The 25,476-nt window shown below is 49.9% G+C and overlaps 1 long non-coding RNA gene across 2 annotated transcripts in view; it reads right to left on the reverse strand.

Moving 5' to 3' along the window:
• LOC112545019 (uncharacterized) overlaps nt 1–25,476 on the reverse strand; it is an 81,037-nt gene that overhangs the window by 38,893 nt on the left and 16,668 nt on the right. The window contains exon 3 of one of the 2 annotated variants that reach the window (XR_003088400.2): nt 22,358–23,342. The exons of the other annotated variant lie outside the window; for it this stretch is intronic. This is a non-coding gene — a long non-coding RNA (uncharacterized LOC112545019). Of the gene's footprint in view, nt 1–22,357; nt 23,343–25,476 lie in introns of those variants that run through there. 2 annotated transcript variants of the gene reach the window in all.

The following is a 25,476-nucleotide window of genomic DNA, read 5'->3' on the forward strand; positions in this document are numbered from 1 at the left end:
ACACCAGCCTGACTGGAAAAAAAAAAGAAGCAAATATACCCCCGGAATCTCCTGAAGCCATGGAAGGACCATGAGGGGCTGATGATCACCCCGGACCCCGCAGAACCCGAGCTACGGCCCCAGGTACCTGACCTGATGAAAGAGGAACAGCTGCAACTGGGCGACACATTGACCGAGGCTCAGCAAAAGTAAGCCAGCCGATTACTAGAAGCCTTTCGGAGGACCTTCACCACACTCAACAGATGGACCAGTGTGGTAACACACACCATTCAGACAACACCTGGGCAGGTAGTCCAAGAGCTGACCCAGCCTCTGCCATGACAGATGCAGGAAGCAGTAGGAAAAGAGATCCAGGCCATTCTGGAGCTTGGGGTCATTGAGCCATCAAAGAGTGAATGGTGAAGCCCTATTGTACAGGTGCTGAAGCCTGACAGGAACATCCAATTTTGTATAGACTTTAGAAAAGTAAATGCCATATCCAAGTTTGACGCCTATCCAATGCCCCTGATGAAGAGCTCCTAGATTGCCTGGGGATAGCTCATTATATAACTGCCCTTGGTCTGACCAAGGGCTATTGGTAAATCCTGCTAGACCGGGAGTCCCAAGAGAAAATGGTGTTCACTACTCTGTCTGGACTGTACCACTTCATCCTTCAGCCTCCACGGAGCACCGGCAATGTTCTAGGACATTCTCAGTTGGGACAAACATCTCTAGCTGCAGCGGTGCTTCGAACTCTTAGGAATGCAGATCTCACTGCTAACCTGAAGAAGTGCCAAATTGGATGGTGCGAGACCACCTACCTCAGGTACCAGCTGGGATGAGGCCTTGTATGGTCCCTAATAGATAAGGTCCATGCTATTCAGAACTACCCTGTACCAACGACAAAGTGGAAGGTGCGACAGTTCCTTGGCCTAGCTGGCTACTACTGCCACTTCATTCCCAAATTTGCAGCCCTGGCAGCTCCCCTCACCTCTCTTTTAACCAAAGACAGTCCCCAATGGGTGCGATGGATGCCAGAATGTGGAATAGCGTTCAGGACCTTAAAGACTACCTTTGCCGGGAGCCGGTGCTTTTCAGCCCTAACTTTTTACCACGAAGGGGTGGTCAAACTGATGCCTCAGAGGTGGGGCTGGGGGCTGTCCTCTCCCAGACCATAGGTGGAGAGAAGCACCCAGTCCTATATATCAGCAGAAAGTTATTTCTGAGGGAGTGCAACTATTCAGTAATCAAAAAGGAGGCTCTGGCCCTTAAATGGGCAATCGAGGCCTAAGATACTACCTACTAGGCAGGAGCTTTACAGTAGTGACAGACCATGTGCTGCTCAAATGGCTGCATACAATGAACGACACGAACTCCCAAATAATGAGGTGGTACCTTATGTTACAGTAGTTCGCATTCACGGTTCAACATCGCCCAGGCAAGGAGAATGCCAATGCAGATGGATTGTCCCACATAGGGGAGGGCCAAGAGTCTAGCCCCGATAACTGGGAACTGGAGTTGGGGAGCGGGGAGCGTGTAGTGGGTCAGAGTGGTCACCCACTGACCACAAGGGGGACCTGCCCCCGCCCCCAGAGTCTTGGTGGGCAGCATCTAGCCCCGACGAGACACCTGACCAGAAATTAGGAGGAGGGGCCAGAGATACAAAAGGCCAGCCAGGGAGGCCCCAGTGGCTGAAGGAGCCAGAAGCTTCCCCTCTGCATTGGCTGAAGGTGCTGGAGAGGCCGAGGACTGACCTAAGCCGCCAGGCCCACAGCTCCCAGACGACCTGGATGGACTATTTACCGGGCCAGAGCGGCTGAAACGACGCGGCCCTGAGGACTGGCTTAGAATCCAGGTACAGCCCCCAGGGAAGTTTAGAAGGAGCCCAGGAGAAGCCAACCACCTGTTGACTGAGCCAAACTTGGGTCAGCCTATTGCAAAGCAGATTCCCGCTGTGCTAGCAGCAGACTGCTTTGCTGCTACCAGGGCCCTGGGCTGGGACGCAGTGGAGTGGGTGGGCCTGCATCACCCTTGCCACCCCACTCTCAGGTGGCAGTCTCCCCCTTGGCTGTGCCTGGACTGCAGCCTATACCCACTGCTGCCATGCCCTGAGCAAGGGCTTGGCCCCAGGACTGACTATTTACTTGGCACCCTGGCCTGCACAACGGCCAGGCTTTTGGATTATTTACTCACTTCCCCACCCTGCACTAAGGCCAGGCTCTGGACCCTCGTTTGCAGCCCGCCTGGTGAGAAGGCCTGCCCCTTAGACCACTACCACAGCTAATTCCCTGACAGACGACACAGCAGGTTGTGGGTCGGAGTGGCAGCCCACTGACCACAAGGGGGAGCTACCCCTCCCGGAGGCGACCAACCTACTGGTGTGTACACTGAAACCAAGAGGAACAAAGCCTTCATTTTAAAAGGCTCATCTCATGTTAGTGCCTCTGTGTGTGGGTGGCCAACACATGGATGCTGAGAGTTTTGGATGCTCTGGAAAAAAAATCACACTGTAAGGGTCTCATGATAAGCGCCTAAAATCTGAGGCACTCAAAATGATTGGAAAATTTAGGCCTAAATGACTTGTCCAAGGTCAAACAGTGACTGATTGGCACAGCTGGGAAAAGAAACCATGAACCCAAGCTCCCAGTACCTTATGCCCCATACCCTCTCATTATCAACATTGTTCTGGAAAGTTAATATCTTTAATTGCCACCACTTGTCATGGAAGCTCAGGCTGCAGCTCTCTTTGAGGCTGTACGTGCAAAAGACTGCAATGCTGGCTCGTGCCAAGAAATATCATGTGCAGTGTCCACACAGCAAAGAGCTTTCCTAAAACAGCCCGGAGCAGTAAGCAGTGGTGATGGCTAACAGTATACAGTCATTCAGATCCTCACACGTTTATAGGCCCCCATGGAAGTCTCATTGGGTATGTCTACACTACCCCGCTAGTTCGAACTAGCGGGGTAATGTATGCATACCGAACTTGCTAATGAAGCCCGGGATTTGAATTTCCCAGGCTTCATTAGCATAAAGCCGGCTCCGCCATTTTTAAAAGCCGGCTAGTGCGAACCCCGTGCCGCGCGGCTACACGCGGCATGGGCTAGATCGTTCGAACTACGTAGTTATTCCGAACTATCTGTACGCCTCGTGGAATGAGGTGTACAGATAGATCGGAATGGCTACGTAGTTCGAACTATCTGTACACCTCATTCCACGAGGCGTACAGATAGTTCGGAATAACTACGTAGTTCGAACGATCTAGCCCATGCCACGTGTAGCCGCGCGGCACGGGGTTCGCACTAGCCGGCTTTTAAAAATGGCGGAGCTGGCTTTATGCTAATGAAGCCCGGGAAATTCAAATCCCGGGCTTCATTAGCAAGTTCGGTATGCATACATTACCCCGCTAGTTCGAACTAGCGGGGTAGTGTAGACATACCCATTGGGAGTTAGATGCCAAAATTCCCTTAAGGGTCCAGATCTTCGAACTTAGCCCTAGAGTTGCCTCATCCCTGCTGACTAATGTGCTTGGTCACAACTTCATTCAATTTTGACATTCATTTTCCCTTAATCACTTGGCTATGCAGCTGAGATTTCCCAACATTTGCTGAATAAGCCGGCCAACTTAAACATGTGTTTAAGTGTTCTGATGAATGGGGACCATAAGGATAGCATTATTCTATCTAGGTACTTATGTGACCCTTTGTCATTGCAGTATTCAAATGCCTCACAACCATTTATTAATTTTTATCCTCAAACATCCCCATGAAGTAAAGAAGTACTGTCCCCATACTGGGAGACAGAAGGGAGATAAGTGATTTGCCCACAAAGGAGAGTCTGTGGCCAAGAATTTAACCAAGTCCTAGTTCGGTATTCTACCCACCCTACCTATGTCTGTAATGAGTGCTTGGCCCCTTCAAGTCCCCAGTTCCTGATTCTTTGCATCTATTTTTCTTTCCTTCAATCTCTGAAGAGAAGCCCCATCATGCAACTTCCCCAAAATCAGTGACGCTCACTGATATTTGCATCAATGTCTTCTGTAGCAAATTGGCCATTTGGCGAGCTCTCCCTCATGGCCAGGGATTGCTTTGCAGGCACTGCCCCTTTTGGCCCCCCGTTGTGGGTCCTATCAGAATGGTGCACAGGCTTCCACATGCACAACAGCACTCCCTGCGTGGAGCTAGTTTAATGGCAGAAACAATTCATATCAATCCCCAGGGTCCCAAGAAAAAAAAGTGCATCACCACACAAAAGTCCATACTTAGCTCAGGTGGCTTTGCACATCTTCTGTCCCAGCCTGTCCTCTCAGCTCTCCCTACCTAGAGCTTAGCACTCTGGCATTCACTTCTAAGCCCAGCCTCCATCCAGGTTTCCTCACAGGAGCCTTGTGCTTCCTGGCTCCTCAGAATAACAGTTTTATTAGTTTCAAGGTCTCCCCACCAGGAGCCTTTCACAATCTATCTACTCTTTCCTGAGTCTCCCCCAAGCTTCATTGGAGTCTCCTTGTAGGGTAATTACACTGATCTCTCCCAGGTGAGGCTCACTCTGGAATCAGGATTTGGTAGTCCCAGCCCTCTTGCCCTTACAGAGTGAGCCATCTTGTTCCATTCCCCTTAAGCCGTGGAAATCCCCCTGGCCTAGGATCCCCAGGATTGCACACTGAGAGATGAGAAACTGGGGAATCTGTTTGCTTTCCCAAGAAAAGAATAACACCAGCTCTCTCATATCATTAGCAAGAAAAAAGATTATCTCACTTGGCAAAAACAATCCCCTTAAGACTCTCACTTTCCTGAAAAGCATGATTATTTGTGCCTGAAAATGTGTACACTACATAGGGTAGGATCTTGAGACATGCACAGCACTGGCTTTACTTTGTTCTCATTGTGGTTAGGTCAACACTAGGGGATCGTCTACATTGGCCCCTTTTCCGGAAGGGGCATGCTAATTTTTCAGATCGTAATAGGGAAATCCACGGGGGATTTAAATATCCCCCGCGGCATTTAAATAAAAATGTCCGCCGCTTTTTTCCGGCTTTTAGAAAAGCCGGAAAAGAGCGTCTACACTGGCCTCGATCCTACTTTGAAGTAGGAATAAGAGATCCTCCGGAAAAGGGTGTTTTCAGGAGGATCGGGCCGGATCAGGGCCAGTGTAGACGCTCTTTTCCGGCTTTTCTAAAAGCCGGAAAAAAGCGGCGGACATTTTTATTTAAATGCCGCGGGGGATATTTAAATCCCCCGTGGATTTCCCTATTACGATCTGAAAAATTAGCATGCCCCTTCCGGAAAAGGGGCCAATGTAGACGTAGTCTAGGTGTTTTTGAAAATCCCCACCTGTATTGCTGAAAGAGATGCGGGAGATGACCTTATAGGCAGTTGAGGGTTTGGTCTCCTTTAGGATATTTTTGGCTAAACCTTTCCATCTGATGAAATTTGGTCCCTGCCAAAAGTACATTTGGTCCTCAGAAGTGTTTTTATGAACCCCAGAGATAAGTCACCTCTGGAGGAGATGACTGAGTGATACAGCCAGGGAAATCATCTCAACCTCCTTGTCTGTTTACTAAAGATAATTTAATTAGCATTTCCCATGATTTACTGTCCAGCGCATCAGTGCTGTATACAACTGGGTTTCGCTTTCATCCTTTCAGACACTTACCAAAGCTCCATGACAGAATACACACAGGCAAAAAAATGAGTGCAGCTGCATGCAAATAAAATGCCTGCCATGAATGAGTGCGAGCTCGCATGGAGTAAAAACAGACTCTGAAAATGCCAACTGGATGAAGCAAGGCACTGGGATTTCCTGACTCCTTTAAACAGCTCTTGTACTTGTGATGATATTTAATATTTATCTCCTTACACAATCTAGTGCTGCTCTGGCACTTTTCAACAAGCCCCCATCTGGTTGGTTGTTTTTGTAAGAATCTTTGTCATCAAGAAACCTGGAAAAACCTAAGAAAGAGCTGATTGATCACAAGTGCTATCAAATGTCAAAGAGGGCCCTCGCTGACCTCCCATCTATTCAGAACTGCTTTGCTTTAATCTAGAGAATGGCTGCCTCTCTTGCCTGTGAGTTCTATCTGTAACCCGTGTGTCAGTGCTTGAGATATGACCTGCTTCACGCTCCATTCATCTCATGTGAAGGACGGAAATTAAACTGGAGGGTCGGGAGGGGGCACAGCTCAAAATACACACACATTAAGCCCAAGTCTTTTGTTTGGCTCCATTAGAGGAGTTAGAACAACCATTAAAATGATGTTAAATGGGAACTGATCATTTTTTCCTACTGCGAGTGTGAACACACCAAGACATGGAGGGCAGTTCATTTTGCTGTGATCAAAGTAAAAAATGATCATGGTTCATTTCCTTAAGAAACATGCGGTATGTACTGTAACCAGGTGCATGTGTGCGGTCATCTGAACTTCGAAGTGTGTCAGCATTTCCTTTATAAATCTCAGTTCAAGACTTTCTACCCTGGTCATAATATTTCAGGCCACGCCAAAGCCTTAAAGTTCTTAAAGTTGCGGAGCAGACTTGTTTAAATCCGCATGGGTCTTTTTTGTTTGGTTTCATTTGCACAAATATGGGCTGTGAATGAACTTTCTTGCCAGATGGAACTCAGCTGCACTGAGGCTACCTTGTGGCTTCTCATTCACCATTCGCTACTCAGGGTGAGCTAATGGTGTGGGAGGAAGGGAAAGTTTTAAAGAAATGTTTTCAGCAGTCAGCAGAGAGACCTTTCCACTGGGGCACTTCATATAGGAATGAAGCAATGAGGCTCTCCCTTCATTTGAATCCTCTGGACCGTAAGGACCTTCATCCCACTCACTGCCACCTTTCCAGTCAAGAAAGAAGAGATTCTTTTTGAGCCCTGAAAAGTACTTTATGCACCTCTAATTAATTGGGGAAAGTGGGATCACTACTCAAGGAATGGAGGGACCAACTCAACCCAAGAGTTGAGTATACCTCATTCACAGCAATAACTGTCCTTGCTAAAAGGGGGCGGGGAATTGTTAGGCTTTCTGGCACACAAAGCAAAAAGTTAGATAAAAATCTAGACTGCTCATTTTTAAAGTGTCTTATTTTTAATAACACTCTCCGATTTATTAAATTCCAGAATCCTAACACACAAGAACCAAAACCTGAGACAAAGCAGGCTGCTCCCTAAGGCAGACAGGCATAACTCAACTCACTCGTGTCACTCTAGTTTGGCTCTTTGCAGACTGCTGAAAGACTTAGATCACATATATCAGAGGGGTAGCCGACATGCATCTGATGAAGGGGGTCTTTGCCCACGAAAGCTTATGCTCCAACACTTTGGTTAGTCTATAAGGTGCCACAGGACTCCTTGCCGCTTTTTCAGATCACATGCTTACCATCACAGCCTACTAACCTTCAAGCAGGGCCAGGAACATCCCTGAGAATTTAAAGTGATATATTTTCAATACACTACACAAATAAAGGCTATTCAAAACCCAGGTCTCTGACGGAGGAAGTCCTAAGCACCAACACTAAAGGCCATTCTCAACTATAACATGCTTAGATTTCAGAAATCTCTTAGGATTCATTCTTCTGGAAAAAGCTGGTTGTCCCATTATTACATACCATTCTTCTAGATTCACTTTTAAAATTGCATGAGCTGTTGAACATAAAAGCTAACAGAAGCCATTGCATGTGTGTGATAATTAATACTTTACAGTTTGCAAATCTATTTAGCTTTTCTTCATAGGTTTTTCTTTGATCTCAAGGTCTACACACTTTTAGTCTGCCTTAAACCACAATTGGCTAATAATCTCTTGCTTACACGAATATAAACTGGGAGTAAAACCACCAAATGCAATGGAGTCACCAATGTGAAACTGTTGAGAGTTCAAAAATCAGGTCCCAAGAGTGGCTAACTCATGGTATAGAAAATGTGAAGACTTTTAAGAAAGATTGTCCTTTTGAATGAGAAAGCCGAGATACGCTTTTCAAAGGCATATTTTCCCTTTCATCTAAAAAAAGAAAGCACAGAAATGTCCTAGAATTCTTTTTAGACCCAGTAGATATAATTTTGCCCATGCTTAACCGCAAAAGAAAAATTAGGGCTGAGTGCATGTATATTAGTGCATGTGTTAACATAGAGTTTAATCAGCAAAGAATAAATTAATGACAGCTTGCAGCATTTTTGGCATTTTGTTCTAAGCTGTGTACATTTTAAATAGGTTTCTCAAGAAGACTGGATGAAATCTTATTGTTCATATGCTGCTTGGAGAATTGATTGTGAAGAGTATAAAGCATAATGAAATATCTTACTTTGATGATGGATCTCAGTTCTGTGACATTGCAATTTTTTAAAGTCTCAGGTAAATAATGCCAATAATGTTTCTAAGAATAATCTATTTGGGAAAAAAGTGTCAGTCTCTTAATTGATAACATCTTTTTCCCATTTAAAGGGAATATCTATTTCTAATTCTATACTCTCTGCCTGTTTAGTGAGCAAAGCCATCTCTGCTGGAGTTAGCTTTGATTTTACTTCAGTGAACTGAAACTCAACTGTGCAACCTCCTCCAACTGTATAGAATGCAATGGGAATATTGCTATTGAATCAGTGGTAGCATTGTCAGGAAATTGAAGTCCTGATTCTGTTTTCACTAGCACTGATTTGACCCCAGTTTAACCCTGGTGACTCTGACAGGATAACTTCTAATTAATGTTGTGATATACGAGATCAGAATTAAACCCTCGGCATTTAGCTTTCAGTCAAAAAAAATAAAAGGTGGCATGACAGTTTCCTCTCTTTTTTTAAATCAAACATTTTTTTCCCTGTTTGATCTTTGATCACACCAAGAATTTTCTTGCTGAGCAGTTTAAGCCAAGTGGAGCAAGTCTCTGAGTTTGCAAAAATCCAAATGGCACAATATTCATTCTCAAAGAACCAGTGAATTCCAGGGGATGGGCTGCCAGCATGAACTAAACCTTATGGACCTCAGATGAATCCCAGCTTGGAAAGGTCATTTTAGGTTTAGGACAGAGACTTGTGTCTGCCTATATCACTCTCTTCATGGTCGGCTATGTGTCCTCTCTTTTTATCAAGACCTCCATCCCATACCCCTTTTATTCCAAACAACATTAGCCTCAGCGTTAGTGAGTGAAGAGTAATGGGAAGCAAAAAATATGATTCTCTGCTAATGATGTCACACTGTCCCTGGTATGTGAAAAGAGTGGCAGCTGTCTCCAAGGAGGGCATTGAAACTGGTTCAGATCTTTCAAATTTTTTTCATATAAAAATAGTTTTTTTACAAAAATGAAAATCTCATATATTTCATTTTTCAAAATGTTTAAGGTTCCCCCCAACCTGAAAATTGTCAAAAAAAAAAAAACCTTCCATATGTTAAGGGAAGTGGAGATGGTGGGAAAATAAGAAAAAAAAATCTAATTTTAGTTAAAAAAAATCAGAATAATTTCCTCAGTCCAAAATCCATGTTTTCAACCACAGTGGGGGCAATGCAAGGAACAGTTTTCCTTCTCACTTAAATTCCTCCGACTGTCAGAATTGTTTGGACAGTGTGACGGGATGCTCACGCCCTGCGACGCTCAAACCCCGCACTGCGGAGGGGGGAGGGGCAGCAATCTGGGGTGAGAAGACCCTGCCCCTGCAGCTCTGCGGAGCATGCACCTGTGCCTCTGGTCATACGCAGGGCAAAGTGAGTGGGGGCGGCATGCCGGAAGCAGCACATGGCACCAGCACCAGCATCCACCCGGCGGAGATGCTTATATGGTGCCGGCCAGCATCTGAGAAGGAGGTAGGCAGCCGTGCGGGGAGCAGGGTGGAGAGACCAGCCAGAGGGTCTGGCCTAAGCCCAGAGGGCTGGGAGCACACTGGGCGGTGCCCCGAGCCAGGAGGGATCCCTGGGATGGTGGCAGCAGTGTGCGGACTTTGTGCCAGCCCCGAGATGCCCAAGAGAGGCATCGGGGAGCTTACACTTCATCACTGACAAGTGGACCAGACGGTGAGAACTTTGTGGGCAGTAGGAAGTGGTCCAGGGCAGGGGTAATCCGGACTCCACTCCAACAGCCCCGTGAGTTGGTGAGTTGTGGGCGGCTGTCCCACCAACCGAGCAGAGGATTGCTCCCCTGCTCTTTGGGCCCTGGGCCAGGATCCGTAGTGAGGGAGGGCCTGGATCCTCCTACCGCCTCAGGCTGCTCCACGGGGGTGAGGTACGGTCATTTCAGGAATGAAGTTCGGAGTAATTATTCACTGGAGAGGACATCCCAACGCAACCCAGAGACCTCGTAGGGGAACTTGAGTGTGGGGAGACAGGGGTCATGGCCCCGACGACGTGAGCTCATTACCAGGGGCGATTCGGAATGGACGGTGGGTCCCAGATACATGGGTTGTATTCTTTTCGGTTATAAACGAACTAAGGGATGTGTGGTAAAGTCTGGGCTAAGCCCCGTGGGTCCTGCGCTTCTTGGCAGGTTTTTGTGTGCTTTAGAGTCTCGCGGTGTCCCTAGTACTGCCACAAAGGCCAGGGTACCCCGCTAACAGAGCCTTTTTCATCATTGGCTAGTCCAGTGTCCTTTTCCCCACCCTGCTGGCCCTTCCAGCCAGAGGGGAGGGTTGAGGGGGAACCGGGTCCCACTCACTTGCTCCGGGTTCTGGCCCAGGGCCCTATGGGTGGGGGCAGCCCTGAGCAGGCCGTGTAGCTTGGCCCTTGCCCCCTGAGCAGTAGCCCCTCCCTGGGCCATTTCCCCAACCTTTCTGGCTGTACCTCCTCCCTGATGACCTATAGCAAACCTTGATGTCAGCTGTCTCAGGTCTGTTCCCTTGCGCTGGGCTGCTCTCTTCTCGCTCACTTCTCCTCTCGTCCATCCCTTTTCTCCTTCCCCCTTAGCCTTGCCTGAGGAGTGTTTTTATAGTGCACGCATCCACCTTAAGTGGCTGCAGCTATTCCCATTTGCCTTCCCTTCAGGCTGAAACCAGGGGTAGGCTTCAAGTGTGGCTGGCTGGGCCACAATCTTAAATAGGCTATTCAGGGATCGTAAAACCACATACCTAGCTCCCCGTGTATCTGCAGCACCCTGCTCTCAGGGTGCTGCGCTTTCTCCTGCACCCTTCTTCCTTTTTGGGAGGGAGTGTCTGGGAAGGGGGGCTGCTGCTTTTGTGGTAGGAGGACCCTGGCTACCATTACATTCTGGGCCAGGCCTCCTTTTTCCACCTGCCTTTTTGCTGGCAGCTTCCCCCCCCCCCCCCTTCGCCTCAGCTTGTTGCTGAGGGTGCTGGATGCAGGGGGGGAAGAAGGGGGTCTCTGCTGCCCTTCCTTTGGGTGGGGGGAGGTCCCCTCCTATCTTCTTGGGGGGCCTATTTTGGCCCTCCCCCTTTTCTCCTTCACCTCGGCAGGCCTGAACTCCATTCCTGCTGCTGCTGCTTTCCCTAAGGCAGAGGAGGTAAGGGTTAGGTTGTCCTGTGTGGGGGTTCTCTCTCACCACAGCGTGTCCTGTGTGGGGGAGGGACTAAGGGGCGTTCCATCAGGACCCCTGGGTGGGGACTGTGGGGGTCTTGTGGGGTGGTGGGGGCAGGAGGTGGTTCCCCTGCCCCTGCATTCTACTGCTGCTCCCTCCCAAACCCCAGTTTCTGTAGGGGCCTTTTCCATTTTCAGCCCCACTCCTTGCCCCTCCTCTGCTCTGCTGAGCTCTGCAGCAGGTATTGCTGGCCTACTACTCAGGCATCTGTGGACTCACGGGTTTCCTTCCCCCAGCCGTGGCTAGCTCCCCCCGCCTCCCCACCCCAAGCAGGCATCTCCTCACTGCTTGCCTCCCTTCCACTGCTGGTCCCACCCTTCCTCTTGCGTGTCCCCCCGCCTTCTTGTGTTTGGTGCCTGAGCTTCCCCCTCTTTTTAGTTACTCTTCACACACACACACAGCTCCACTTGCCCCCATGTTCTTTAAATAATAATTTACCCCTCATCTCCCCAGTGCAGCTGGAGGAGCCACTCTTTCCATCCTGTGCTGGGAGCTGTATTCCTTACCCCTTTTTCCCTTTCCCCTTTCTGAATTGTCACCCTCCACCCCACTTCCAGCCTAATGGGGGGAGCCGTAAACCTCCTTCCTACCCTCCTCTTCCCTCATTGTTTCCTCCTCTGGTGTTTTTTGTTCTCCCCTAATTGTTGTTTTGTCTTTTCCTCCCCACCCATGACCACAATGGAGGGGTTTTCCTGTGACACCCCTGCTGATCCTTGCCAACCCCTCCCTAAAAACGACAACAACTCTCAGGTTGCCAGGCCCCCCGTCACTACGGTAAAGGGGATGGACATGGACAAGGACCCCGGGGCCTCAACCACTCCTGCTGCGGTGCCTCCAGTCATTAAGAATACACTACTGAGGGGTAGGAAGGGCCTGGGGACCAAAAAAGGAAAAAGCCCTGCCCGGAAGATAAAACCTCCTGAGGCGAGGGCTCACTCCCCTGCCGCGGTCCACATGTCGGCTGTGGCTCCCCCATCTTCCTGCTCCTCTGTTCCTTCCACCAGCTCTGGGGGCAACGGTGTCCCGGGCCCCAGGGCATACACCCAGGTAGCTGCCACTCTCCCACCTGCCGCCCCCCACGCCGCCTCCTGGAATTCCATTCCCGGTGGCCGCGGCCCCTTTCCCACCCTGACTAGGAGGCACGGGGTCCGTTGTCTCTTGGTGGCGGTCTCGCCCCACGTGGAGACCTACATGCGGGCGTTGACACGCATAGTGGGGCCCGCGGTCGTAGTGGCAGCCTCTAAGATGGAAGGTGGTATTCTTCCTGGCATCCGAGACCACCATCCAGGAGGCCGTGAAAAGGGGTTTAGCAGTGAGGGGAGTCCACGTTCCTCTTGAGCCTTTGGAGGACCTGGGCATGCGGGTGGTTTTGTCCTCCGTTCCTCCCCAATGTCACCATATTGCCTTTCCTCTCAACCCTGGGGAGGCCTCTGTCAGTCCTGAGTCCCCTTCCTCTGGGCTGTAAAGATCCTACCCTCTGCCAGGTCCTTTCCTTTCGCCGGCAGGTACAAATCCAACTACTGCCAGCGGGACATGGTGGAGAAGCCCTTGAAGGGTCATTTCTGGTGCCCCATACTGGGTGTACTATACCATGGGGGAGGCCCAATGTTTTCTCTGTCAGGCGACAGGGCACATCCGAAGGGACTGCCCCCGGCCTGGTTTGGAGAGGAACCCAGGACCCTCGACGCCCGGGAGGGCACGGGCTCTACCATCGCCGGTGGCCCTGACCCTGGAGTTGCCCCTCCCCCAACCGTGACAGTAGTCAATCCCGCTTGGGCTCCACAGGGCCCAGACAAGTGTGCGGGTGCTGTTGCTGCCACTGCTAAAAGTGGCAAGGCCGGACGTGCGGAGGAGAGGGCAATGGGGTCAGTGATGAGACTCGGTCAGGACCTCTCTCAGGGGGAGGTGTCCCTGTCCCCTGCTGCCCAGCCCCCATCTTCCCTTGCCCTCCCACCGCTGCCCTTCTCCCCTGCCTCTTCCTCCATTCAAGCTCAGGCCTCTGCCTCCGAGGAATGGGAGCTTGCTATGGGGAGGCGCCAAAAGCGTGCCCAGCATTCCACCCCACCCACTGAAGGGAAGGACAGCCTCCCTGTACCTATGGGGGTGGATGCTGGAGCCGTTCCACCCTCTGAGCCCCCGGACACTTCACAGCGCCATGGGGCAGTTGAGGCGACCGTGGCGGTTGCGGGAGAGGTGAACACCTCCCTCCCGGGGTCTCTGCAAAAGGGGGCATCCATGGAAGATGCTCCCACTGCTCCCACCTCCACTGAGGGGGCGGCTGCTGACCTTGCCACCTACAAAGATCTGGTGGTGGGCGGCAGGCTCGCCTTCCTCTCTCAGGAGGTGGAGGCTTCGGGGTTGACCCCTGCTGCCTCAGAGGGGGATCATCATGTCCTGGAGGGACAACAACCGACCTGTCCTTCCCCTTGCGACCTGCTGCTATCCCTTCTCCCTGCCTCTGAGTTGCCCCAGGGTGCGACCATCTGCCCCATGAAGGCTCTCAGCGGGCGGAAGCACCCATTACTGTCCATCACCCCCAGTGCTGAGGCCTCTGGTGCTGCAGTCTCTTGGCACTGGAGCCCAGCACTGGGGAGACCATGACTAACCCTACCACTGCCACCGATTCACTGCCCTGCGAGGAGGCACCGCATCCCGATGCCTCCTCCGCTGAGGCTTCTCGCCCTGCTCCCTCTCCTAGCCTCTGCCCCACTCCTGCTCCCTGTTCAAATGCCTTCCCAACTGAGCTTTCCACCCCTCTCTCTGCTCCCCCCCGTCCTTGTCTTTTCCCTAATCCCTCCCCTCTTCCTCCTTCTCCTCCCCTTTCTCCTCTCCCTCCTTTTCCTGATCCCCTTCCTGAACTCTTTTCCTCTATTACTGCTGCCCCTGGGGTTGCCACGTTTAGCCCAGATGTTGGCCCCAGAGAAGCGGTTTTTGTTTCTCCTGCTCCCAGCACATCTGGGGTTGTTCTCCCTCCTCCACTGTCTTTCCAGCAGGGACCTCAGAGGACCTGCATTCCTGGGTTAATGGATCATGGGGCTCATGGAGGAGTCTGGCCTCAAGGAGTTTGAGAGCCCAAAGCCCTGATGCCAAATGCGCTGAAGGGCAAGATGCGTGCTTTCTTGGAAGACATCCGTGGCTCCAAGAACAAAGTCGCTCTTGCCCTTCAGCGCTGGAGGGATTTTCATCTCACCTTGCAAACAGTAAGGGCCCTCTTAGGGGAGAGTAAAGGGACTGGGCTTACCAGTGGGTCCGCAGCTTCCGTGATGCCCTGCTCACTTTTGGGTACGGTCAGTTTAGTGCGGGACCCAATGGGAGCCGCTAGCACTCCTGCCCGTGAGGATCTTCCCCAACCCTCTCAATGCCGCCGATCATCTTTACCACTCTGAACACCCGGGGCTGCGTGTCAGGTCTCCGTAGGTGTCAGGTACTCTCCTTCCTCTGGGAGGGGGGATACTCTGTCATATTCCTAAAGGAGACCCACACAGCTCCAGCTGCCGAGGCTACCTGGGGTTGCCACCTACTGCTCGAGTTTATCTTAACAAGGTCCTACGAGAGGGTGCACCCCACCCACCTCTCACTCCCAGCCCTCCCAATCTCTCCATAAGACCCCAGTCCCGCGTACCTTCCTGACCACCTCCCCCTCGTCACCCGAGACGGCTGCACGCGATGCAGCCAGTCCCCTTCTGAACCGTGCCCAAGAGTCATCCGTACATGCTCATGCTTCACACACTCCACTTCCCCACCCTCATGTCCCGCCCAGACATCAAGGGGTGGGACCTGGTGGGCTAGCCTTTATTCAACCTCGGTTCCACGGCCCACCAGGGATATTGGCTGGAGAACCCTGAATGGTGCAGTGAGCACGGGCGTGTACTTGGCGCAGCTCACCCCCATTTCTGACACTTGCCTCTTATGTGGTGTAAGGGAGACCTTGGCGCATATCTATCTGGAGTGTGCCAGGTTACAGCCCCTCTTTCGGCTCCTCCAGAACATCCTGTTGAGGTTCTGGCTGCACTTTTCCCCCCACTTGTTGATTTACACATACCCCATCCATGGCCCCACAAAGTTGTGGGACCTCCTGGTCAACCTCCTCCTGGCTATGGCCAAATTGGCAATCTATAAAACCAGGGAGAAGAAGTTGGCCAGGAGAGGGGCCTGTGACTGTGGGACCTATTTCTGTTGCTGTATCCGCTCACGTATCCGGGAAGAGTTCCAATGGGCGGCATCTGCTGGCTCTCTCAAAACCTTTGAGGGACAGTGGGCACTGTCTGGAGTTCTCTGTTTGGTATCCCCATCAAGTTCCTTCATTTTAGCCCTTTGACCCTCACACCCGTCCCTGTTTTCTCATTATTTGTCCCACATAATCAGTTCGTTTCCTGGGCTCTGTAGACCCTCCCTGTAGGCTGGGGGAAGGTCCTTTAGAAGTGGGTGGGCCTACGACTGCCCACCTCCTGGACACCAAATAGTCCCCACGTGTCTGCAGCACCCTGCTCTCAGGGTGCTGCACTTCTTCCTTCGTAGAGGGAGGTATCTGTAGAGGGGGGTTGCTGCTTTTTGTGGCAGAAGGACCCTGACTACTCCTACATTCTCGGCCAGGACCCTTCCTTCCACCTGCCTTTTTGCAGGCAGCTTTTCCCCCCCATTGCCTCAGCTAGTTACTGGCGGTGCGGGGACTGAGGGGGAGGTCTCTGCTGCCCTGTCTTTGGGTGGGGTGAGGCCCCCCTCACATCTCCTATCTTCTTGGGGGTCTATTTTGCCCCTTGTTTTTTTTTTAACTTCTGCAGGCCTGAATTCCACCATTCCTGAAGCTGCTGCTTTCCCTGAAGCAGAGAAGGTAGGGGTCCTGTTCTCCCTGAACCTGCAGCTCAAGGTTCTTCAGATCGCTGAGGTCATACAGGGTCACCTGCTGCACCTCTGGGTTCGGACAGAAGGGCTGACTTTCAATCTCGTTAACATCTATGTCCCGACGTCCAGCCTGGAAAGGCTATGTTTTATCAGCGCGCATCTGCCTTCCTTGGCTCCTAGGATCCCCGCAAGTGCCTGGTCCTGGGCGGGGACTTCAACTGCACCCTCAAGGAGTGGGACCATATGGGGCTCAAGCAGTGCCCAGCCGCTGCGGACGTCCTCAGGGAGATAATAGACCATCACTCCCTGGTGGATGTCTGGCGAGACCTCCACCTGGGCGAGGAGACGGTGTTTACCTACATCCAGGTGGTGGGTCATCGGTCTTTCCACTCCGGTTGGACCGCATTTATCTGTGTCATCATCATCTCTTCCGGTCCCACTCCTCCAGCATTTGGCCGGCCCTTTTCTCGGAGCACCACTTGGTGGTCGTAACTGCCTCTCTTTCCTCAGAGAGGCTGGGGCTGGCCTACTAGCATTTCAATGGGCTTTGTAGTGTCCTTCCAGGAGTTCTGGCTGGCCTGGCAATGGGTGGCGGTGCACCTTTCCCTTGGCACGGTGGCGGTGGGATGCGGGGAAGGTGCGCACACAGCTCTTCTGCCATGACTATACCCAGGGGGTCAGCTGGAGGAGGGATTTGGTGATAGAACAGTTGGAACGGGAGGTTTTAGAGCTAGAGAGGTGGCTGGCCACCGGCCCTGAAGATCCGCCCCTCTACCGGGATAAGTGGGAGGAACTCCGGGCCCTCGAGGACCTTCAGGGCTGGGGTGCCTTTGTTCGTTCCCTCATCCATCTCCTTCGGGAGATGGATCAAGGCTCCTGCTCCTTCTGTGCCCTGGAGAAAAAGAGGGGGGCTAAAAAGCACATTGTCTGCCTTCTGGTGGAGGATGGCACCCCCATCACAGGTCTGGTGGAGATGCGTGAGAGGGCTTGAGCCTTTTACGCCTCTCTCTTCTCTTCGGATCTGACTGATGCCGGCAACCACAGGGTTCTCTGCAATGAGCTCCTGACGGTCAGCATGGGCGACCGGGACCAGCTAGAGCTGTCTCTCTCTGTGGCCGAGTTCTCAGAAGCCCTACGTCTCAGGTCCACCAATAAAACACCAGCTATAGACTGGCTGACCGTGGAGTTCTACCACGTGTTCTGGGACATCCTCGGCCCAGATCTTGCCAGCATCTGGGCCGAGTCCTTGGAGAGTGGGGTCCTCCCTTTGTTGTGCAGCTCACCTTGCTGCCTAAGAAGGGGGATCTTTGCAATCTGAGGAACTGGCATCCTGTCTCGCTCCTCAGCACAGACTGTAAAATCATCGCCAAAGCCATCTCCCTAAGACTGAAGTCTGTGCTGGTGGACATGGTCCATCCAGACCAGACCTACACCGTCCCAGGCTACACCATCTTTGACAACCTCTTTCTGGTCCAGGATCTCTTAAAGCTTGGGTGTAGGGATGGTCTGTCGTTCACCCTCCTGTCCTTGGATCAGGAGAAGGCATTCGACCAGGTGGACCACGGGTACTGTACCCACAGAGTGCATGGGAGGGTACTGTGACTTAATCAACTGGTCCTGTCCATGCTCTGGCACCATCTCAATACCCTGGTTCTGCCCCGAGGTCCAGATAGGCCTCTACATTGTCCCCCTGCGTCATGTTGGGCAGGGTCTTAACAGCTCTCAGTATTGCCAAACCCCCTGCAGAGACTCCTATTTGATGCAGGTAGTCCAGTGTGGAGCACACTTGCGCAGGCTTTCCTTCGCTGCTTCCGAGGGCTCTGATTTGACTAGCAGCTCTTTTATTTGCGGGGTCTTCCATGAGACCTCTCCGGGCTGCCAGCCTTCTATCAGGACCTCCTCTGGACATGGAAGCTGCTTGCAGCAGCCAGGTCCTTGGGAGCCACGATAGGGACAGACCTCCTCGTGGAGCCCCTGCTACACAATCCCCATCTGTGTGTGCAGGCGACAGAGTCCCCCTCCGTGTGGCAGTGGTTGGTCCTGGGAGAAGTCACAAGGATCAGAGACCTCCTGGATTATGACTGGGGAGACTGGGTGGATTCTCGGGTGCTTGCCCACGGCATCGGGCTCTCCACCCTACGTACTCCCCAGCTCATGCTTCAGGAGGTGAAGGACACTTTGCTGCCCACTCCTTGGGTTTATCTCGACAAGGTCCTGCGAGAGGGTGCACCCTGCCCACCCCTCACCCCCAGCCCTCCGGATCTCTTAATTGGCCTTCAGCCCCATGTACCTTCCCAAGTGCCTTCCCTCGTCACTTGAGCCAGCTGGACATGTTGCAGTCAGTCCCCTTTTGAACCCTTTGATGCCAAAGAGTCACTTATATACACTTGTGTTTCATACGCTCCACTTCCCCAACCTTGCGTCCCACCCAGACACCAAGTGGTGGGACCTTCTACAACCAATAAAGGGTGGGGAACCCCTGTGGGCCAGTCTATATTTGACCTTGGTTCCACGGCCCGCCAGGGTCATCAGCTGGTGAATCCTGCACGGTGCTGTGAGCACGGGCATGTACTTGGCAGAGTTCACCCCCATTGCTGACACTTTCCCCTTTTGTGGCATGAAGGAGACCCTGGTGCACGTTTAACTTAAGTGCGCCAGATTACAACCCCTTTTTTCGGCTCCTCCAGAACCTCATGTTGAGGTTCTGGCTGCACTTTTCCCCTCACCTGTTAATCTATGCATATCCCATCCATGGCCCCACAAAGTTGCAGGACCTTCTGGTCAACCTCCTCCTGGCTATTACCAAATTGACAACGCCCATCCACCTCCCAGACACCAAATAGTATAGTGGTAGCTCCCTGCTCTCAGGCTGCCACAGGTGTTAACCCGAGCAAAGACTCAGATATGATACATTTGTTGGTGATTAGTGGAAAGGGGTGTCACTGACTGTCAAATCAACAATGTGATGGACAGATTCATTAATAGTGTTGATAGTAAACTATTCCTGTCAACTGATACATAATGCATTACTCACAAATATATTTTTTCTTGTTCAATCACCCCTAGAGAAAGTTGAATAATGTCTTTCAAATAAGTGGTGGGAAAAACTAATGCACCTATAGGCCATTTAATTATTCACATATAGTTGTTTTGTTCATCATTTGAACCACAGCAGGGCTTTGATTGGCTGCAGAGGGTCAATGTTGTGTGCAATGAGCACATTCCTGACTTCAAGTGCCCTTGTTCTACATATGTGTCACTTCTACATGGACAGAAACCAGCAGAGTCTGGCAACCTTGCAAATGGCCAAGTGTAAACAAAATGTCTCCTGGGCCAGACATAGAACCTTCATGGGTCACCTGCAGTCCCTGGGCCAGAGGTTGCCCACCACCGATTTACTGTCTACATTGGGCAAACAATTGAAAGTGTCTGAGGAAAAATGAACCAGTGATGTGAACTGTCCAAAGGCAAATTATTAATGCAACTTTTATGATGGTGGTATGTATAGTTACTATAACCTATATATACTACCTCTTCCCTTGTATATCTGACTCTTATTTTTACTGCTTACTGTGATATAAGAAAGTCTCCCCTACGGTCAATAATGTAGTTATCCCTTAATAAAAAATTAGGCACTTCCAAAATAGAAAGTGCGAGAGAGAGGAGGACTATGAAAGAACATGGTTTGATGCCTAGAAAAGTTCAATAGGTTGTAAATGGAAAAGATTGCTAATTGAGCCCTTGTGCCACATGTTCAGTTTCCATTGTGACGCATGAAATCTAACCCGGGTCATTCAACTGATTGCTGGACAAGTGGGAATGCAATATGAGAGCTCTGGAACCTAATTATTAACATAATATATAAAGTAATGATCCAGTGAATGAATATTGCAGGATGGCAGGATTTTCCTGTTAGGCTGTATTCATGAAAGGACTGGTTCACACAGCCTGTCACTCTGTTGTGCTACATTAAAAAAAATACAACAAACCTCAGGCCGCTGCTTGTGCAATTGATGATGCAGTTTGAGGGCTCTGGTTCTAAATGACGTGTGAGAGCAACACAACAGAAAATAAATTACCCTGGGACCATCCAAAGAGGAAGAATTATAGAATCTTTGGAAATGATTCCCCCCAACACACACTCTGGGTATGTCTACACTACAGCGCTAATTCGAACTAACTTAGTTCGAATTAGTTAATTCGAACTAAGCTAATTCGAACTAACTCATCCAGACTAAAAAACTAGTTCAAATTAGCGTTTTGCTAATTCGAACTAGCATGTCCACACAGAGTGGACCCTGAACCGGGCTTAAGGATGGCCGGAAGCAGTGCTGGCAGGGCATCAGATGAGGACTTAGAGTGTGGAGCTGCTGTCTCAGGCTAGCCGAGGGCTGTGCTTAAAGGGACCCGACCCCCACCCCGGACAGACAGTTCTCAGGAGTGCCCCGCTTGCAAAACAGTCCTGGCTTGGATTGCCCGGAGTACCCACACTGGGCACATCACAGCACTTGGCCTTCAGACCGGCTGCACTTGCCGCAGGCTGACATCTGGGGAGAGGGGACAACTGGGGGGCTGCAGGAGAGCTTCCACCCCCAGAAGCCCGCAGAGCCAGCCCAGTCCTCCCCATCGGGGGCTCGTACCCCATTCCTCCCTCACCTCCTTCCACTTACCCCTCCCTAGCCCCCCTTCCTGATGTACAAAATAAAGGACAATTGTGTTCAAAAATAGAATCTGTCTTTATTGAACAAAACTGGGGGAGACTGGGAAAAGGAGGTGGGAGGGGGAAGAGAGAGGGTGGGAGAGGGGAGGGCAACTACAATGATGAGGGGCTTGGAACAGGTCCCATATGAAGAGAGGCTAAAGAGACTGGGACTTTTCAGCTTAGAAAAGAGGAGATGAAGGGGGGATATGATAGAGGTCTATAAAAGCACGAGTGGGGTGGAGAGGGTGCATACAGAAAAGTTCTTCATTAGTTCCCATAATAGAAGGACTAGAGGACACCAAATGAAATGAATGGGTAGCAGGCTTCAAACTAATAACAGAAAGTTCTTCTTCACAAAGCAAATAGTCAACCTGTGGAACTCCTTGCTGCAGGAGGCTGTGAAGACTAGAACTAGAACAGAGTTTAAAGAGAAGTGAGATCAATTCATGGAGGTTGGGTCCATGAAGTGGTATTAGCCAGGGGGTAGGAGTGGTGTCCCTGCCCGAAGTTTGTGGAAGGCTGGAGAGGGATGGCACGAGACAAATGGCTTGGTCACAGTCTTTGGTCCATCCCCTCCAGAGTCCCTAGGGCTGGCTGCTGTCGGCAGACAGGCTACTGGGCTAGATGGACCTTTGGTCTGACCCAGTACGGCCATTCTAAGCTCAGGGTCGGGGGTCTCAGTGGACCACCTTGATTTTCATGAAAACCTGCTCCTGGGTGGCCAGGCTGGCAGCTCTCCTGCCCTAGATGGCCGCTTTCCAGTGCCTAGTGCGGAGGTCGTGGACGAGGTCCACGATGTCTGCACTGGACCAGGCGGGTGCCCGCCTCTTGCAGTCCTGAGCAAGCTCCCGGGAGCCGCCAGCCTGGTCCCGGGAAGAGGGGGAGGGCTGGGGGGCATCGGGTGGCTGGCTCGAGCCGTGCCTGGTGCAGGGTGTGCTGGCTGGGTGCTGACAGGCTTGCACCTGGCACGGGCACCGTAGCCAGCCCATGCCCCTTTAAGGGGTCCGGGGCCGGGGCCGGGATGGGGGCAATAGAGTTTCCCTGGTGTTGGCCAGAGTGGCCACCAGGGAAAGCTGGGGAGGGCTAGCCTCCCACTAGTTCGAATTAAGGGGCTACACAGCCCTTAATTCGAACTAGTAAGTTCGAACTAGGCTTAGTCCTCGTGGAATGACGTTTACCTAGTTCGAACTAAGCGCTCCGCTAGTTCGAATTAAGTTCGAACTAGCGGAGCACTAGTGTAGCGCCTATCAAAGTTAATTCGAACTAACGTCTGTTAGTTCGAATTAACTTTGTAGTGTAGGCATACCCTCTGTGATGAGAGCCCACTGCCGGATGATCTGTTATAAACACATAGCACAAGATTTGCTATACGAAAGCGGGCCGCCAATCAATGTAGAACTGGGACTGAAACCAGAAAAGACAATAAGAATGCAAAATATTTTAGTAAGTGGTAATCCCCAGTATGTTGATCATGTTTCCTGCACTTCCAGATGATGCTCTCAGTTTAGATTTAAGACAATAATGTCTCCTCATTCCATGCCTGGGGCATGAAAAAAAAAATGCTTCGTAGTCTATGTCTGCATTTACAGCAGAGTACAGAGTTGGCACTGTAGGTATGGCTATGTGCCATAGCGAAAGGCATTCTGTCTATGCCTGTCACAGCGGCGTGTAGTAAACGTGTATAATTCATGCATCAATAAAAGGTTCTGGCGGTATTAAAAAAAAACAGGAGTGAAGAAAGGGTGCTAGACACTGTGTTAGGGGCCAGCCCAGTTTTCAGTTCCAACATCTGAACATTTCGATTATTATCCAGACTGAACCTCCAAACTCTGAAGTTTTGAAGTTTACCCATCACGAGGAGGTTGCTTTTTAAGGCATATACATTCCCCTTTTTCTGGGAGATTCAGGCACTTGCTACCTCCACAAAAGGGCACCCAAACCTGGGAGTCTCCGAGAGAAAACGGGACACTTAACATGTGGCATATACATGAATACCTACCCAACAACAGTGTTAGGTTCCTTTCTCTGGCTTCCAACTCCTAGAATATCTAAGCAATGATACAACAATCACATTAGATTGTCAGGTACCAGGTAGGATTAGTTCTAGATGAGCCCCTTTCAGCAGGCAAAAAACAGACATTTCATGCAGGCCTTTTATTCATTGGATAGAATCAATTCTCACAACTTCTGTTTTCCCTTCCTTTAGGTTGTTCCTTCAGAAAAGAGAATCTGAGATGTTTCTCCCATTATAATGATATATTGACTTGTAATGTACTATTCCACATTTTATGTTTTATAGCGTTCTAGGCTTGGCGTGATCCCTGGAGAACAAAAGAAACAAAACTTGAACTCAAATCATATGGAAGCCTGTTTCAAATAAAAGCTCAGTTAGAACCTGGGTTTCTATGAGTTCTAAACATTGGCACAAACCAAAAGCCAAGAACCGAATACCAAAATTCCAAAAAAGAGAAAGAAAATTGAAGACAAACAGGTCTCTTAAGCTAAGGATAGAAAAATTTATAAAGCAACAAGCAACTGATTTTGAACTCTGATTAAGAAACACAATATTTGTCATGGTTTCCAAAGTTATGGAGACAGCAGTACATTCTATTTTTCTTTCAGTATTCTATAAAAGTTCTGGTAGATGGATAATTTCCACCTCCATCTGAAATGTGATCTGAGGTATCATATCCCTGGGAAACTGAATCAGGAAACAGCCCTCTCTTGGAATTTGAAACTTAACATGTGCAGCAATGAGTCAGGAATTAGAAATTTTGTTCTCTCTAGATTACAATCCCTTACTACAGCTGGTCAAAACTGTTTCATCAGAGCCAAAACTTTCTGTGGAGGCCTATTGGTTTTGGTGATGTTTTCACTGGAAACAGTTTTGTCCAGCAGGAAAAAGAGAAGAGATACAAATCGAAAAGCAAACAGGGTTTTGAGCTAAAACCCACCATTTCCACACAAAATCCTGATTTTTTCCCCAAAAAGCATTGCACATGATTCGGTTTAGTTCCAATATGGAACAGAAACAAATTGTGAATCCTCAGAAGTTGGCACAAAAGTGGAATTGTCATCTTCCGGCCCGCTCTATCCATTACTTTAGATATAGCTGTTTTATGACTGTTAAACTGGAAATGGACAAAATTTGAACTGAGATGATCCTCAGCTAATGTAAATGGATTGCAACAGAGCTGCCGACTGTCACTCCACAGTGTTTATAATCATGGGTGACATCTAGGTGCCAATATACTGCTGATCTACTAGCAGCAAAGACTGATTGAGTGCAGAAGCAATATCACATGTTTTTGCCCTCTTCTCCTCAGATGGCTTCACAGTGATTTTGAATATAAAAGGGAACATTCACAATGAAATACTCATGGTACCTCAGAGTGGAGAGAACTTTTACTTCCTATTGCAGTTGGCTTTTTTTTTAAGTTTTGTTTGTTTATTTGTGGACCAAACTTTGTTGAACAGGAGTGATACAATTTCATAAAGACTATTACTTACTGTGAACATTGCACTTATATATTAAAGGTGCTCTTTGTACTAAGATGTGTTTCATTTTATTGCAGGATGTGTCTTTCAATTCTGCTATTGTGTTGAAAGGAACCAAATTGAATGTGAGAGATACTGGGAAAGTTTCTGCAGGGTTTGGTTTTTGTTCTTGGTTTACTTTCAACCAAAGGATTGGCTGGAACTGTTTTGGTCTCACTACCCTTAAGATGAAGATCAAGGCTGAGGGACATAATGGGTCTGGGGCCTGGAAAGGACTGACATATTACAGAAGAGAGCCTGATAAAAGTGTAGACAATGGAAGGCAGCTTGTAGTGTTTGGATTTCACAGTGGAGGAAGCTCACATGCCCAGTAGAGAGTTATCAGGAGGCATTATCGTATTGTTTAATTAAAAAAACACCTCATGAAAAATACACTGAGATCATGCTGTCGGGGGTGTCCACATCATTTGGTGCCCCATGAAAGAACCCCTGGCTCCTGCCCAGTAAGCCAAATGCCCAGAAACATTCCTCTAGTGAATTAATTAAAGGGCTCAGAGTCACAATAGCTGTGAGGTAAACTTTTATTTCCCTGACCTATGTCATGTGAGTGGGGCCAGTAAACAAAGAGCAGTCTCAGAGAATTGTTTCCACATTCCATCCCCAGATCTATGGCTGCTCCCCCTGGTTTCCATCTGAAATATCTTTCCTCTCTGGTCAGTGCCAAGTAACAACTTGTTTACACCATTCTTTCATATTACTCAATATTGCATCTTCTTGCAAAATTCCTCTGTGCCCACTCCAAGGAGCCAGGAAACTCGCTTTTTACTACCTCTCTGAACCCACCAAAGATCGTCTTCTCCTTAAAAGGTTTATCATTATTATTGGTTTGAATTTCACTAGCCCAGCTAGGTCCTTTAGATCAGTGGTGTCCAACCCATGGGTTGTGCCCCCCCAAGG

This window comes from Pelodiscus sinensis, chromosome 10, assembly GCF_049634645.1.
Source record: "Pelodiscus sinensis isolate JC-2024 chromosome 10, ASM4963464v1, whole genome shotgun sequence".
In the NCBI taxonomy this organism is placed as follows: Eukaryota; Metazoa; Chordata; order Testudines; family Trionychidae; genus Pelodiscus; species Pelodiscus sinensis.